Raw genomic sequence first — 14843 nt, forward strand, 5'->3', positions numbered from 1 at the left:
AAACAAGTGGGTCTATATCAAATTAAAAAGCTTCTGCACAGCAAAGGAAAACACTGACAAAACAAAAAGGCAACCTATTGAATGCTAGAAAATATTTGTAAAGCATGTAACTGATAAGGAGTCAATATTCAAAATATAAAGAATTCATACAACTTAATAGCAAAAAAATAATCCAATTTAAAAAATGGGCAGCAGATCTGAATAGACACTTTTCTTTAAAAAAAAATGTTTATTTATTTTTGAGAGAGAGAGAGCAAGTGGGGAAGGGAGAGAAATGGGGACAGTGGATCCAAAACAGGCTCTGAGCTGACAGCAGGGAGCCAAATGAGGAACTCGAACTCGTGAACCATGAGATCATGACCTGAGCCAAAGTCGGAAGCTTAACCAACTGGGCCACCCAGGCACCCTTGCATAGACACTTTTCTAAAGAAGACGTACAGTTGACCAACAGGCACATGGAAAGATGCTCAACATCACTAACCATCAGAGAAATGCAGGTCAAAACCACAATGAGGTATCACTTCATACCTGTTAGAATGGCTATTATCAAAAAGACAAGTAATAATAAGTGTTGTGAGAACGTGGAGAAGCAAGTGTTCTATATTTGTTGGTGGGAATATAAACTGGTACAGACAATGTGGGAAATAGTATAGATATACCCCAAAAAGTTAGAAATAGAATTATCATATGATCCAAAAATTCAAAATATGTACATATATATATCTAAATATTTATTCAAAAAAAACTAAAACACTAACTTAAAAAGATACATACACTTTCATGTTCATTGCAACATTATTTACAATAGCCAAGATATGAAAACAACCTAAATGACCATCAATGAGTGAATGGATAAAGAAAACGTCTTATACACACACACACACACACACACACACACACACACGGCTACAATTTATTAACAACCTCATCCGACTCAACATGAATGGAGTCTGGGTGGATCTGCAGCCTGACTTCCTACACTCACTGGTCCTCCTAAGACTCCCCAAGAAGAAATTCCCAACAGCACACAGAATCTTGCTCATTCTAGGCCCTCAATTGCAATTGCCAGGATTTTCTTTCTTGTATTGCTTTTTTTCAATGAAAGCAGTGACTTTAACCTAAAATACAACACATTTGGGATATCGGTTTCAACTGGCAAGCTGATTCTTGCACCTGAATCCCAGTAGTCTTAGAGGGCAAGCAACCTGTAGAAATGGCTTCACACAGAAATTTTCTGTGCAATTTTTCTTGCAAATTTTCTAGATCCCATTGCTTGTAACCACATTCATAGCTCAATTGTTTGGTACCAGTACAGAATCTTTTGAACACAAGGAACAAAATCCCTCTAAACTTCAATGAAATGAAAGCTAAGTCTTTTTGCATGTGAGAGCAGATTTCTAAGACAGTCTAAAGTACAGAAATGCTAGGCCTGCCACAAACTGAACTTAAATAGGAACTTCATTAAAAAGTGAAGGCACTCCCACTCTCCCTCAGGGAGAGGTCCACAGGGTGTCTGTCACCTCAATCTGTGTGTATGTGTGTTTACTGCATTCTCTTCTCCCTCTTGACTAGCTTACTTAGCTTTTTCGTTTTGCCAATGCCCCACAGCCCTGCCCTGTGCCCTTCTGGATCAAGTTCTTGCTGCTCACTCCAGTCTCCGTGTCTAGCTCTCATTTGCAGAGGACATGGTGTGATTTTGAGACAAAACTGCTGAAACAACAGATCCGCTCAGGGTAGTCCAAACATGGACTCCTCTTACATTAGTTCTCCACTTTGAATCATCTGCTGTAGTAAATCTGTTGAGTTGTTTGTTTGTTCGTTTGTTTTAAAGGGGCTTAGAAACTTAAGCAAGGGTGATATATTTAGCCAGAGAGTGTTCCTGACAGTTACCATCAAAGACCAGACAGAGGATAAGGGAGTCCAAAGGTCAGAACAGCTCTGATTTATCACTTTTTTGACCCATTTATGAACTATTTCATTTGAACGAAAAATTCTACAGTTAATAAGAGTTTGAAGACATCTAGTCTCACCCTGTTCTGTATTCTTTCTCAAACTACTCTTGGCATTCATTCATAAATCTAATGCCTTCAATATGGTTTACAGGTTTAGCTTGGTAATACTCCTTCTCAATTTACTTTCTTTCCAGCAATATAATTCAAGCACAGATACACCACTGAGTCCTTGAAGGGTGTTTTCTATTTGGTTTCCAGTTTTGTTGCTGATGATGGACTTACTGGTCTTTAACTGGGAAATTTATTAATTTTAAAAGATAGGTTTCTCAATTTTCTGACCAGCCTTTTAAAAAAGAATCAAACAAGAAGACTTTTTTTACTATTCCAAAAAATTTTTACTATTCAAAATTCTTGGTAAAATGCACTCAGTTAAGTAGAATTCTAGCACTCACATATTAAATTCTGCTATTTTATTTGTGATGGTTAAGTTTACGTGTCAAGTTAAGTAAATCATAGAGTGCCTAGACGGTTGGTTAAACATTATTCAGGATGCGTGTGTGAGGGTGTCTCTGGACGAGATTAACATTTGAACTGGCGGACTCAGTAAAACAGATGGACTTGCCCAGTGTGGGTGGGCACCATCCAATCCACTGAGGGCCTAAATAAAACAAAAAGTGAAGGAAGGGGGAACTGGGCCCTTTCTGCCTGAATGAATGAGCTGGAACATTGATTGTCTCCTAGCCTCCAACCAGGCTTTATACCATTAGCAACCCTAGTCCTGAAACATTTGGACTCAGATTGAATTACACCATTGGGTTCCCTGGGTCTCCACCTTACACATGGCAGATCATGGGATTTTTTAGCCTCCATAATCATGTGAGCCAACCAATCAATTGATAGATAAATTTAATTACGTATATAAACTCCTATTGGATTCTATTTCTCTGAAGAACCTTTACTAACACTATATCATTTTAAACAAAATACAATGGGAGCACAAGGAAATTAAAACTAGGGAGAGTTTGTAAAGACCCCATGAAAGAGATAATTTAGAGTTGTACCATTAAGAATATGGAGGGCTTCAAGAGACAAGAAAGGTGGAGAAAGGGGTTTTCAGACCTAGGTGATAGAAAAAAAAATGAACATGAGGTAGAGAAAAAGCCTAATGTGTTTAGAGGACTCTAGAGGTCCCATTTATCATACTGGAAGAAGATATGAAAAGGCTAGAAGGGTACACAAAGGGAATAAACCCTAAACCGGAAGATGGAGTGCCTGTCGGCAGGTTTAAACCTGATTTAAACCATGATTGCAAAGAAAGTAAAAACAATTGCCATTTACTAACTAGCTACTATGTCATTATTATTTGCTATGTGATTAGCATCTAAAGCTTTTATTTAATCCTCAAGTCTGAGAATATAAGTATTACTATCCATGCTTTGCATTAAACTGAGGGCCTCACTAGTAAGTAGTAGGTCTAGGATATTAACTGGGGTCAATCTGATAATAAAAACACCGCTAATTCCTATAATTTTGTAAGAATAATTTGAGTTATTCTACTTGCAGTATAATATTCACCTTTTATTTGCATTTTAATTTGCCTTTCACCATTCATTTACTCAAAGAGAGCTTTTTAATAATCCAGGAAGGAAATAATTCATGATTTTATTTTTTGTAGACCCTTGAAACAAAAAAATAAAGTATTCAAAATGAAGCCATATAACAATCAACTAAACTAAATATTTACAAATTTGAGGACAGAAAAGTGGTCATTATGATCTTTAGTATATACTCTCCAGTAGCAGTTTGCAAAAATAAAACATAGCCTTCATTTTCTCCATGTAACATTGAGACCCAGAGTATGACATGGACAGGAAAAGAAGGTTTAGGGAAAGAACCAGGGGCGCTTTTTAGGGACATGCCCTCATGGGGCTGCGCACAAAGGTGTGTGCATAGTCTGTACTGAGGCACCCACAGTACACACATCATTATTGCCTTCACCCAAAGAGATGGCAGGAGGTAAAGTCATTTACGTTCATCACTAACAAGGGGTAAAGGGAGCTGATTAAATAGCGCAAAGGATGAAAACATTCTAGATAGTTTAGGAAAAGACACTGAGTTACAGAATTTTTTTAATGCACATAGATTTTACTATGGCAGCTCACTTTTTATAATTCAAGAAGAATAATCAAATCACAGCAATAACCCATCTCATTTAGGATGATTCAGAGCAGACTTCATCAGAATGGAGCAAGTTGTCTAATGTCTTATCAGTAAAATTCTCTTTTACTATTGGCTCAGGAAGAAAGATTCTGAGGATTTGTGATTAAATGGAGGAAAGAACATCAGCAAGAAACAGAACAGTTTTTGGGGTGCCTGTCTGGATCAATCGGTAGAGCATGTGACTCTTGACCTTGGGGTTGTGAGCTCAAGCCCCACATTGAATATAGAGCTTACTTAGAAAGAAAGAAAGAAAGAAAGAAAGAAAGAAAGAAAGAAAGAAAGAAAGAAAGAAAGAAAGAAAAGAAAAGAAAGAAAAGAAAGAAAATAAAGAAAAAGGAAAAGAAAAAGGAAAAAAGAAAAAGAAAAAGAAAAAGAAAAAGAAAAAGAAAAAGAAAAAGAAAAAGAAAAAAGAAAAAGAAATAGTTTCTCCCAGGAGTTGTTTTCAGTTTATCTGACATCACAATCATATTTAAACTATCAGTATATAAGCACAGACTCAGTTTGATTATCTTCCATTATACTCTTAAGACCATAATGATATACTTATTTTGACTATTAACATTCATTAATCAGCCTTTGTTACATACAATAAAACTCTGTATCTCTCTCACGTACATATGTGTGTATTTACAAGCTGAATATATGTATATATATATATACATATTCCTACTCTATATGTATATCTTTCATATATATGTATGTATATGTATGCACACACACATACACATTTTTTTTCTAGAAATATCACCCTTTTGTTTGGATGGACATGTATTGATGTATTTCTTTTCATCCCAACATCCCTATTCCTCTGGGAAGTTTTTCCTCCCATTTTTCTCTAATCCCAGCAGTGACCCTTTCTACTACCTCAGATATAAGCCCTACCTAATGGTGACATAATTAGAAGAACATTTTTTACCTTGGCAACATTTTTTTTGTATTTTGCTCCTGATGAAGAATCAATATAGCATTTTTATTGGAATTGGTCTACTGTGGCCTAACCCTGGCTCTGTCACTTATTAAATATATGACTTGAACCTCCCTGTGCCTCAACCCCCTCATAGATAAAAGAGAGATAATAATAGTACATCTCTCTTAGAGTTTTTATGAGGATTAATGAGTTAACATTTCCAACATTTAGAAGAGTACTTGGAATATAGTATGTAATATATAAATATGTGTTAAATATTTTTGTTTCAAATCATGTGCAATTACTGAATATTCTACTCACAATGGACATGTGGATGTGTGGGAGGAAAAGTGATCTCTTTTATTATGGTTGCTAAGGTAATTGGGTAAGGAGGGAACCGAGAGGTGTCTTAGTCTGTTCAGGCTGCTATAACAAAACAGCCCAGGCTGCTGTAACTGACTGGAGGGCTTGTAAACAAACAAACTGATCTCTTACACTTCTGGAGTCTGGAAGTCAGAGATTGGGGTACCTGTATAATTGGGTTCTATGTCTGGTGAGGCTGACTTCCTGGTTCTTACGAAGCATCTTTTTACTGTATCCTCACATTGAGACAGAAGTAAGTAGCATTCTCAGGCAGCTTTCACAGGGGCAATAATCCCATTCAAGAGGGCTCTGCTCTGAGGACCCAGTCACCTCTCAAAGGCCCCACCTCTTAATATCACTTTGGGTGTTAGATGAATTCAACATATGACTTTGGGGGGACACAAACATACAGACCATAATAAGAGATACATTTGAGGAGTCAGAAACCTTTGTTACCACAGAGAGAAACTGAAAAATGAAGTCGGTAACACAATTGGCAGCAAAATCAAACTATGGAGAGAGAGAACATCCGAAAAACATTATGTGAATCCTTATGCCTGCATGTGGCTAATAGCATGACACTTAGATTTCTTAGACATAGAAGCCAATAAATTCCTCTTTTTATTTTTTTCTTTTGGTGAAGCCTTTTTGAGATGGGTTTCTGTTACTTGCTACCGAAGACTCCTAATAAACATTTTAGCACATCTTAAAAGAACTTCAATAAGTCTACTCGTGTAAAGAACAGTCTCAACTCGTGACTGTTGAAAGAAACATTTGACTTACTTCAGCCATACAAAAAAGCGCCTACTACCAGCTATTAATATACCCTCAGTATTTCATTTGGTTGAACATCAAGTCATTTCAGTTTTTTCAGCACTAAATTTTATTTCCTCTTAAATATTTATTGAGCAAGAATCAATTTCAATCTGCTAATTAGTTTGCTACCACGTCTTCCTGTCACCATAGCTCAATTTACAATATGTTATATTAAAGAGGTGTTAATTGTCTAATGCTATTAGTGTAAGTTTCACCACAGCCCGTATGCTAAGAAAATTAGTATGTTTTTAGATTACATAAAAGTATCTAAAAGAATTGGCATAGACAGTATCAATAACACAAGTTTATATAAATTAATATTACTTGGGAAAATAATCTTAAATGTGAATGATCTCAATGATATTTTTAGAAAAACAAAAGTGGGGGTGCCTGGGTGGCTCAGTTGGTTGGGCATTTGGCTCTTGGTTTTGGCTCAGGTCACGACCTCATAATTCATGAGTTGGAGCCCTGCATGTGGCTCTGCACTGACAAGCAAGGAGCCTGCTTGGGATTTTCTCTCCCCACCCCCCGCCCCTCCCCTGCTTGCATGCTAGCTCTCTCCCTCTCTCTCAAAATAAATAAATAAACATTTTAAAAAAAGAAGAAGAAGAAAGAAGAGATATTTAATGGGTAAATAATTTCAACTCCAAAAGACATAAGTATAAATCCTGTCTCATAAGTTACCAGTTTGTTTTGGAAGTATACTTAACCTTTTTGACCCATATTTTCTCACCCTAAAATTAGTGACCATTATGTCCATCGTTCAGGTCTGTGATGGGGATTGTATAATATGTGAAATCACATAGCATCATGCCAGACACAAAACAGTAAGAGAAATAATAATATCAGCAATAAAAACAGGAATAATTGAAGGTATACACAAAGGTTATAAAAATACTCAACATTATTGCCTCAGTCAGATACAGGTTACGCTATAGATATTCTCAGGCAAGAACGCACTTAATGCAAGGAATGAGTTACTTACAAAACTGTGGACTGGGCAAGGGAATCAAGTATCAGTGAAAGTTTTCAGAGGAAAAGAATTTCAGGAATTTCACCACTGATATCTCAGTTGTCTGCAGCCCCCAAGCGGGAACTCGACTACTAGTTCATTTGGTCCCTGTTTATAGAAAAATGTTTGTTTCCTCAACACGCTATACCTCCATCAGTTGCAAAATTAACATAATACAAAGATTCTGATAGAATAATAACTTTAATTGAATCTGTTCAATCTGTTTAGTTTCATCTGTTAATTACCGGTTGTAATAAAGTGCATGTCTATCTACAATATAAAGGTTGACCCCTCAGATGCAATGCCCTTGTGCAGTGCACAAAAGGACTGTAACTGGCTCAACTCAATGAGACTTTACTTCTCTACTGTTACATAAAAATTATCACATGATACTAATAGTGTCAAACACCAACAGGCTATATTTCTTTATTGCTTCATCCTAACTAGTAATATGAGAATTTTATAATGATTTTGCAAAAGAGCTTCTCACTTCTGTATTTTGTATGCATGAATTCACAAGGGCTCATGATTTTTTTCTTCCATTCATTTATTTATTCCTATATTGAGACTTGTGTTCTAATTCATTTTTCACTTTGTTAGACCCTTTTTTTGAGACTTTTCCTCATATTGGATATTCATGTGATATAGTCTCTAAATGCTTGTATATCTGCAAATACATATGTTTGCCCCTAACAGCTGAATGTTATTTTGACTGGTATTTGATTATTATTTTTTCGATAGTCTACATGCGATACCGATGAAAACTACAACACCTGCCTGACTCCTTTCTTCTCTAAGTTTTATTATTTTGTTGTGGAAGCTACTATGATTTGTGTTTATTCCTATAGTCTAACATCATTTTAGGATATGGTTTTATATTGCTTTTCTAATCAATCTTGCCTAAATCTTAGGGTAGATTTTCAATATGCCTTCCCCAGATTTATATTTTAACTATTGTCTCAAGCTCAGTTATTCCTATTTCTCCTTCTGGTAGCTAGCTATTTCCAGATTGATTCTTCTGGATCTTCCAATTCTCATTTTTTTCTCTCACAATTTCCACCACTGTTTTTGCTCTTTGTCTTGAGATACTTCTCCCACTTCTTCCTGACCACATACTCAAATTATAAGAGTGAATACCCTCACCATTTTATTTACTGGGTTTTTTAATTTGAAAATCAAATATCTTTAGGTGGGTTTTGTTCATATTGTTATTAGCTGCCTTCAAAAATGTAATTTCACTGGATTCTACCTTTTGATAATTAGGTTATTCTGATAATATGTGAAATTCTCATTCTCTCACTCCCTTTCTCTCTCTCTCTTGCCTTCCAGGACCCACATGTTAATGCTGTGTTTCTTCTACTGCTTACGCATTTTGTTTTACTTAGGGGTACAGGACCAATAGTTGTGATGGCTTACATGGAAGCAATATTATTAGCATACTATATCATTAGTATCATCCATGACAATCTGTCCTGTTGAGTATACAGTGGACAGTCAGGCATGTTTCCAGGCCTCAACCAAGGAACAATCAGGAAAAGCTCAGGTTGTCCCTAGCATCTGATAATGATACCAAGAGATCCTATTGGATTGTCCATAATCCAGTGCCAATTTATCTTATTACTAGATTTTCATGGGACAAGTTTTCCGAGAATTCCTGAGAGAAGCTTCTAACAGAAATCAGAAGAGTGATAGCTTATATGCAGGGCAGATTAACCTAAGGAAAATGTGAGATAAATTTATGGTATGAAAGAAATGTTCTACCTCTTTATTACAGGACATCTACATTTTTCAAAATTCCCTAACCCCTAACATCTGTGGATACCACTGTATGTAAATTTTACCCTGAAATAAATAATTTTTAAAATATATTAGAAGAAACTATTTATGGTTTATTTCTAGCTATCCTATATATCCTTCTATATGTACACTCAGAAATTCCTTGAATGTTGTTATCTTTGTTATGAGCACTTGGGATTTAAAAAATAATTATTTTTCATAGTTGTATTTGCGTGTGTGAGTATGTAAGAGAGATATAGAGAGACCAAAAAAACAGAAAGAATCTTAAATTGCTTTTCCAGTTTGATGTGAATTGACAACTTTGTATGATACTTTTTGCTGAGGGTCTTTTGAGGGTCTTTATTTGATGAGCCATATCATTAAGGGACCCCCACCCCTGACTGCATACTTAATTTTGTTAAAAGCTTTCTTTCTATACACAATTTTCTTCTCCTCTACAATTTTTGTTCTCTTTCTTCTCTTCCAGTACACTAATATCTTCCTTGTCAACGGGAATGAAGGTGGCCTGTTCAGATACTCTCTTAAGAATTGCTGGTGCATTGTGCTGCCTCACATTTTTTCTGGAATTTTATAAAATTCAGTTAACAACATGGCTGCCTCCTTACATCATTCTGACTTATATTTATAGACATAACTTGAAGACCTTCTGCAGATAAAACTATATTTTTAAACAAGAAAAATGTGCATAGAAAACAATTTTTGATTAGAGGCTCTGGAAACTGTTTAGCTATAATGTGACTATTTGCACTAAACCTACTGACCTAAGGGTGTCTTGCTAGGACCTTAGATGAAATAGCAAAAAGTATGTATTTATTGGTTTATTTGTTTTTGTTTGTTTGTTTTGCATTTATCCTGAATTTGGAAAAATTCTCACTTCTTACTATTGCTTTGAGCGTGAGAAAATTTTATATGTGTGAAAGACAAACTTCTGTTTAGAGTCACTAACACTTGCTCAAAATGATGAGCATCCAAAAGGCCCTGAAAGATTCATACCTTTGAGATGAATGATTTGAGAGGTTTTTTCCCCTAGATCAGAAATTACAAATAATTTAAAGAGTCGATAAGGTAATCTATTTTGGTGTCGATATTACCATATCACAGTGTCGTTTTAACTACAACATTTTAATTAAAAACTTTCAGATGAAAAAGACTGAGGAAGTGATTGGCAACTGATGCCTATATGTTTTCAAATATCAATTCAACTATTTATGCACAATCTGCTCCCACCCATTCAAATGAAGGGAGAATGCCTCACACTTTAAAAAATATCTCTCTAACTTCCATGAGTAAAATATTATTGTCCTCTGCAAATGTTGTGTAGCACCAATGCCCAGAAGCTAAGATTATGAAAGCATTACCATAGAAAAGCTAAAGCTATATTTATCACAGAGAGTATACAGATGTCAAGTGTAGAGGTGTCAGGTCTAAAAAGATTTTTTTTAATTCTGCTTTTTTTCACTTCTCTATTAGCATTATAATGCTGCAAGAAAAAAAAGAATCTGACAGCTACATTATGGATTTATGCAAATTACTTACCACAAACTAAGCAAAATAGCAGACACCTTTATACAGGGGGAAAATATTCCTAAGCAGGTGCACTAGAATTCTTTCGTGACTGTCAAAAACCATACCCTGTGAACTCTTTCTTGAATTAATTTAGACTAATTTCCTCTAAATATAGAAGTCATCATTTAGACTATCAACTTATAGTGGCCTTCTAAATGCCAAGCAAACATTCTTTATTATACTTCCTATCTGATTGTATGCAAACAATTAACTGAAATGAAAAGAAATTTCTTCCACAGTGTGTTTCAAAGATTTTTAGTATTAGCTATTTAACAATGTTTGAGTTCTGTTTTTTTTTTCCCTTCAATCACTATTTAGCTATCTCACATTCATGTATTTAACAAAAAGTTAATATCTACTTCTAATTTATTGCCTTCCTCCTCAGAAAGCTCCCTGGCTTCATAAAATGATACAGAATAAATTAGACTTCATTGATTTCTGTTTTAATCATAGCTATTGCATAGCCTTATCTGTCATTTGCTTTCTATTCCCTCCTAGGTAAATAATGACAATATTTCCAATTTTTTTTTAAATAAGTTCTGAATAAAGGGCAACCTTATGCTGTTTAACAGGCCTATTCTACTCTCAACTTGTTTAACCAGCCCCTTAAAAGTTAATGTAAACAAACTAGACTGTTGCATTTGAGATAAAACATACTTAGGCCAGAATGTTGACCTCTTTTTCATTCTGGCAGTGGGATTGAAAGAGAATGATCACTGCCCATTAGAAACTTGTTTGAAAACCAATTGTAGAAACATGAATATTTGAGATTGAGATTTTCCTTCCCCAAAAGCTAAGAGCCCAACAAATATTTAATAGTAACAAAAAGAAAGGCTAATTATAAAGTAGGTATAGAGAAAGCTGGTTTAATTCATGGGGAAAAGTACCTAAATTTCACATTTAATAAATTGCATCTTACATTTTTAGACATGTAATATAACTGGAAACACATTTTAATTTTCTTATTTATTTATTTATTTACTTATTTATTTATTTATTTTTTAATATATGAAATTTATTGTCAAACTGGTTTCCATACAACACCCAGTGCTCATCCCAAAAGATGCCCTCTTCAATACCCATCACCTACCCTACCCTCCCTCCCACCCCCCATCAACCCTCAGTTTGTTCTCAGTTTTTAAAAGTCTCTTATGCTTTGGCTAACACACGTATTTAAATTTAAAAAATTGCTTTTAAAATCTCAACTCTTAAATCCTAAAAACAAATCAATTATTAGGAAATTAATTAAGTTTTAAAAGATCCTCTGAATGTCCCTTAGTGTAGAAGATTATCTGTTTGTTTAAACCCCTAAAACTTCCCACTATAAATTTTGCAGAAAAAAAAATCTATCACTTGTACTAATATAGAAGAAAGTAACGCCATGCCCATCATTCTCTAGTAGTGAGAAGTTCCGAATTAATGAATGAAGCTAGATATGTGAAAACTAATTTGGACAAAGATGGAATAGCACCTAGCTCATTACCGCTCATTGAACTGGTGTTTTAATATCTTTTCAATTTTGGGAAACCTGGGTGGCTCAGTCAGTTAAGGGCCTGACTTCAGCTCAGGTCATGATCTCACAGTCTGTGAGTTCGAGCCCCAAGTCGGGCTCTGTGCTGACAGCTCAGAGCCTGGAGGCTGCCTCTGATTCTGTGTCTCCCTCTCACTCTGCCCTTCCCCTGCTTGTGCTCTGTCTCTTTCAAAAATAAATAAACATTAAAAAATTTTTAAAAATATATCTTTTCAATTGTGACTTTATTTTGTAATAGTGGCTGGTAAAAAAATGTATTCATTTAATAGGGTTAAATGAATACATTTTTACAAAAGTCAAAATATAAACGGCTAATAAATATATTGTTAAATGTTCAACACCAATAGTATCAAAGATGTTAAATCAGACAATAACCAAAATTCACTTTTCTCTTAGCAAATTAATAAATTATTGTAAATATCAATTTCTTATAAACACTGTTGGTGTTTGGGTATGTATTTTATTACAGACCTAGATGACAGTATGGACTATCATATAATATGCATCAAAACCCTTTACCATCTCACTTTTGGGAACTTATACCAAGGGAACAATATTAATATTCATAGAATTTTTGTGTTTTACAGTAAAGATTTGGGCCCTTAGTTTAAAAAAATCTGCCAATAGATTAAACAAACCATGGTACATGCATAAAATTAAAAACAGTGTATCCATTTACTATGAAAAAATACTTGATGATAGTGAAAGAGGTTCATATATCAAAAATTAAATAGAAAACAGTCAATAACATAATATGAAACTGGGCAGAAAGAGTCAACATAGCATGCCTGTCATTCTTTGAAAGGCTTATTTATAAAGTTATCTCTTGGCTGACAACTGAGAATTTGGATTTCAGGAGAGTTTCCAACACCATTAACTGAGAAGAGTGGCTCATTGTACATAAAGTAGGCAAAAAAAAAATACCGCTTATATTCAACACCTGCTTTCCTTCTGGGAGTACGAAATTTGATTATATGGCAGGCGGAAGAGACCTACATGATCAACACCCAATAAAAACCCTGGGCACGGAGTCTGTTGCAAACTTGTCTCATTGGCAACCCTTCACATGTGCTATCACAAGTTATTGTTGAAGGAACTAAGCATGTCTTGCAGGATTCCACTAGGAGAGGACCCTCGAATCTTGCAGCTGGGCTCCCCAGACTTTGCCTGGGAGCCTTTTCCCTTTGCTGATTTTTGCTTTGTAAACTTTCCCTGAAATAATCATAATCTTGAATATGACCATATGCTGAGTCCTTTAGAATTCTCCTAATGAGTCATCAAACCTGGGTGTGGTTGGTAACCCTTCCCACTGAAATATGTTTTCAAATATGTAAATAAATACTTAAAAATAAATAAGAGAAAACAAAATATATGAAGAATATGAGGGGTGAATCATAAATGTTTTTTCTTAATCTTAGTCATCAGTATTGATATTCTACCTACAATGGGCCTATATTACTTTTGCAATAATTTTTTAAATATATAGTTATTTAAATGATTGAGTTCTGTCTTGTTGCCAGAGTGAAAATAGGAATCCTCAAATAAAGACAGCAACTGCTTTATATTTACAAAAAATAATACTAAAATAAAATGAAATAAGAACTCTAAGACAAATGTAATATTTCTGAAAGTTACAATATAACTTTAAGATGTTTATAACTAGCTTCCTCGTGACTCTAATTTTCTCAACAAGAGTAATTTCTGTTGAGGTCTGAAGTGTTATTGATTGATTTACCTGTTATTTACTCTTCTTCATGTACTTATGGTATATAATTTGGCTAAGACCTTAGGGAAAAATTAAATGGACACAAAATTGAACATATTTACATATATATTGGTTAATTTATTTCTACTGGAAACCGCAGAATAAAAAGTTTAAAATAGCATGGGGCACCTGGGTGGCCCAGTCGGTTAAGCTTCCAACTTTGACTCAGGTCATGATCTTGCAGTTCACAAGGTCAAGCCCTGCGTCTGGCTGTGTGCTGACAGCTCAGAGCCTGGAGCTTGCATCAGATTCTGTCTCCCTCTCTCTCTGCTCCTCCCTGTTCCCACTCTGTCTCTCTCTCTTTCTCTCAAAAATAAACGTTAAAAAATGTTTTTTTAATTTAAAGTAGTGTGTTTAATCTATTTACAACACGCTGTTAATCTACATGTATATTGATTTCTCAGTCATGTCATCTAACAATAAAATATAATTATATCCCACTGAATAGTTTGCAGTGGTAAAGTCTAATATTTCCCCCCCTTTGGCTAAGAACTCGTAAATTTCAAGTCATTTAAATATTTCAGCTACCAGTTTTGTTTGTTTGCTTGTTTTCAGGATCAGAATTAGGTAATTGGGGAACACAGGTTTAGATTTAATTTAATTTGGCTCTCGGTGCAAGTGGGAAAAAGATGGTAATGTGTATGTTCAAAGATTTTAAAAGTCTGAATCTCAAAAATTTAAGAACCCAACTTTTAAAAGTCTGCATTAATCTTTTTTTTTGTAAAATGATTATGTAGTGCTTCAGATGTCATAAAGCGAACATTTAGAAAAGAGAAAATTCCAGTTAAGCATATATATTTTATAACTTTAAACATACATTATAAAATCCGACCATATTTATCCTTTCTTACCTAAAGGACTGTGGTATTTTTCAAACATATATGCATAACTAACCTAATGAGCTACTTTGCATT

The sequence above is a fragment of the Panthera tigris genome, chromosome C2 (genome assembly GCF_018350195.1).
Source record: "Panthera tigris isolate Pti1 chromosome C2, P.tigris_Pti1_mat1.1, whole genome shotgun sequence".
Taxonomy (NCBI): Eukaryota; Metazoa; Chordata; class Mammalia; order Carnivora; family Felidae; genus Panthera; species Panthera tigris.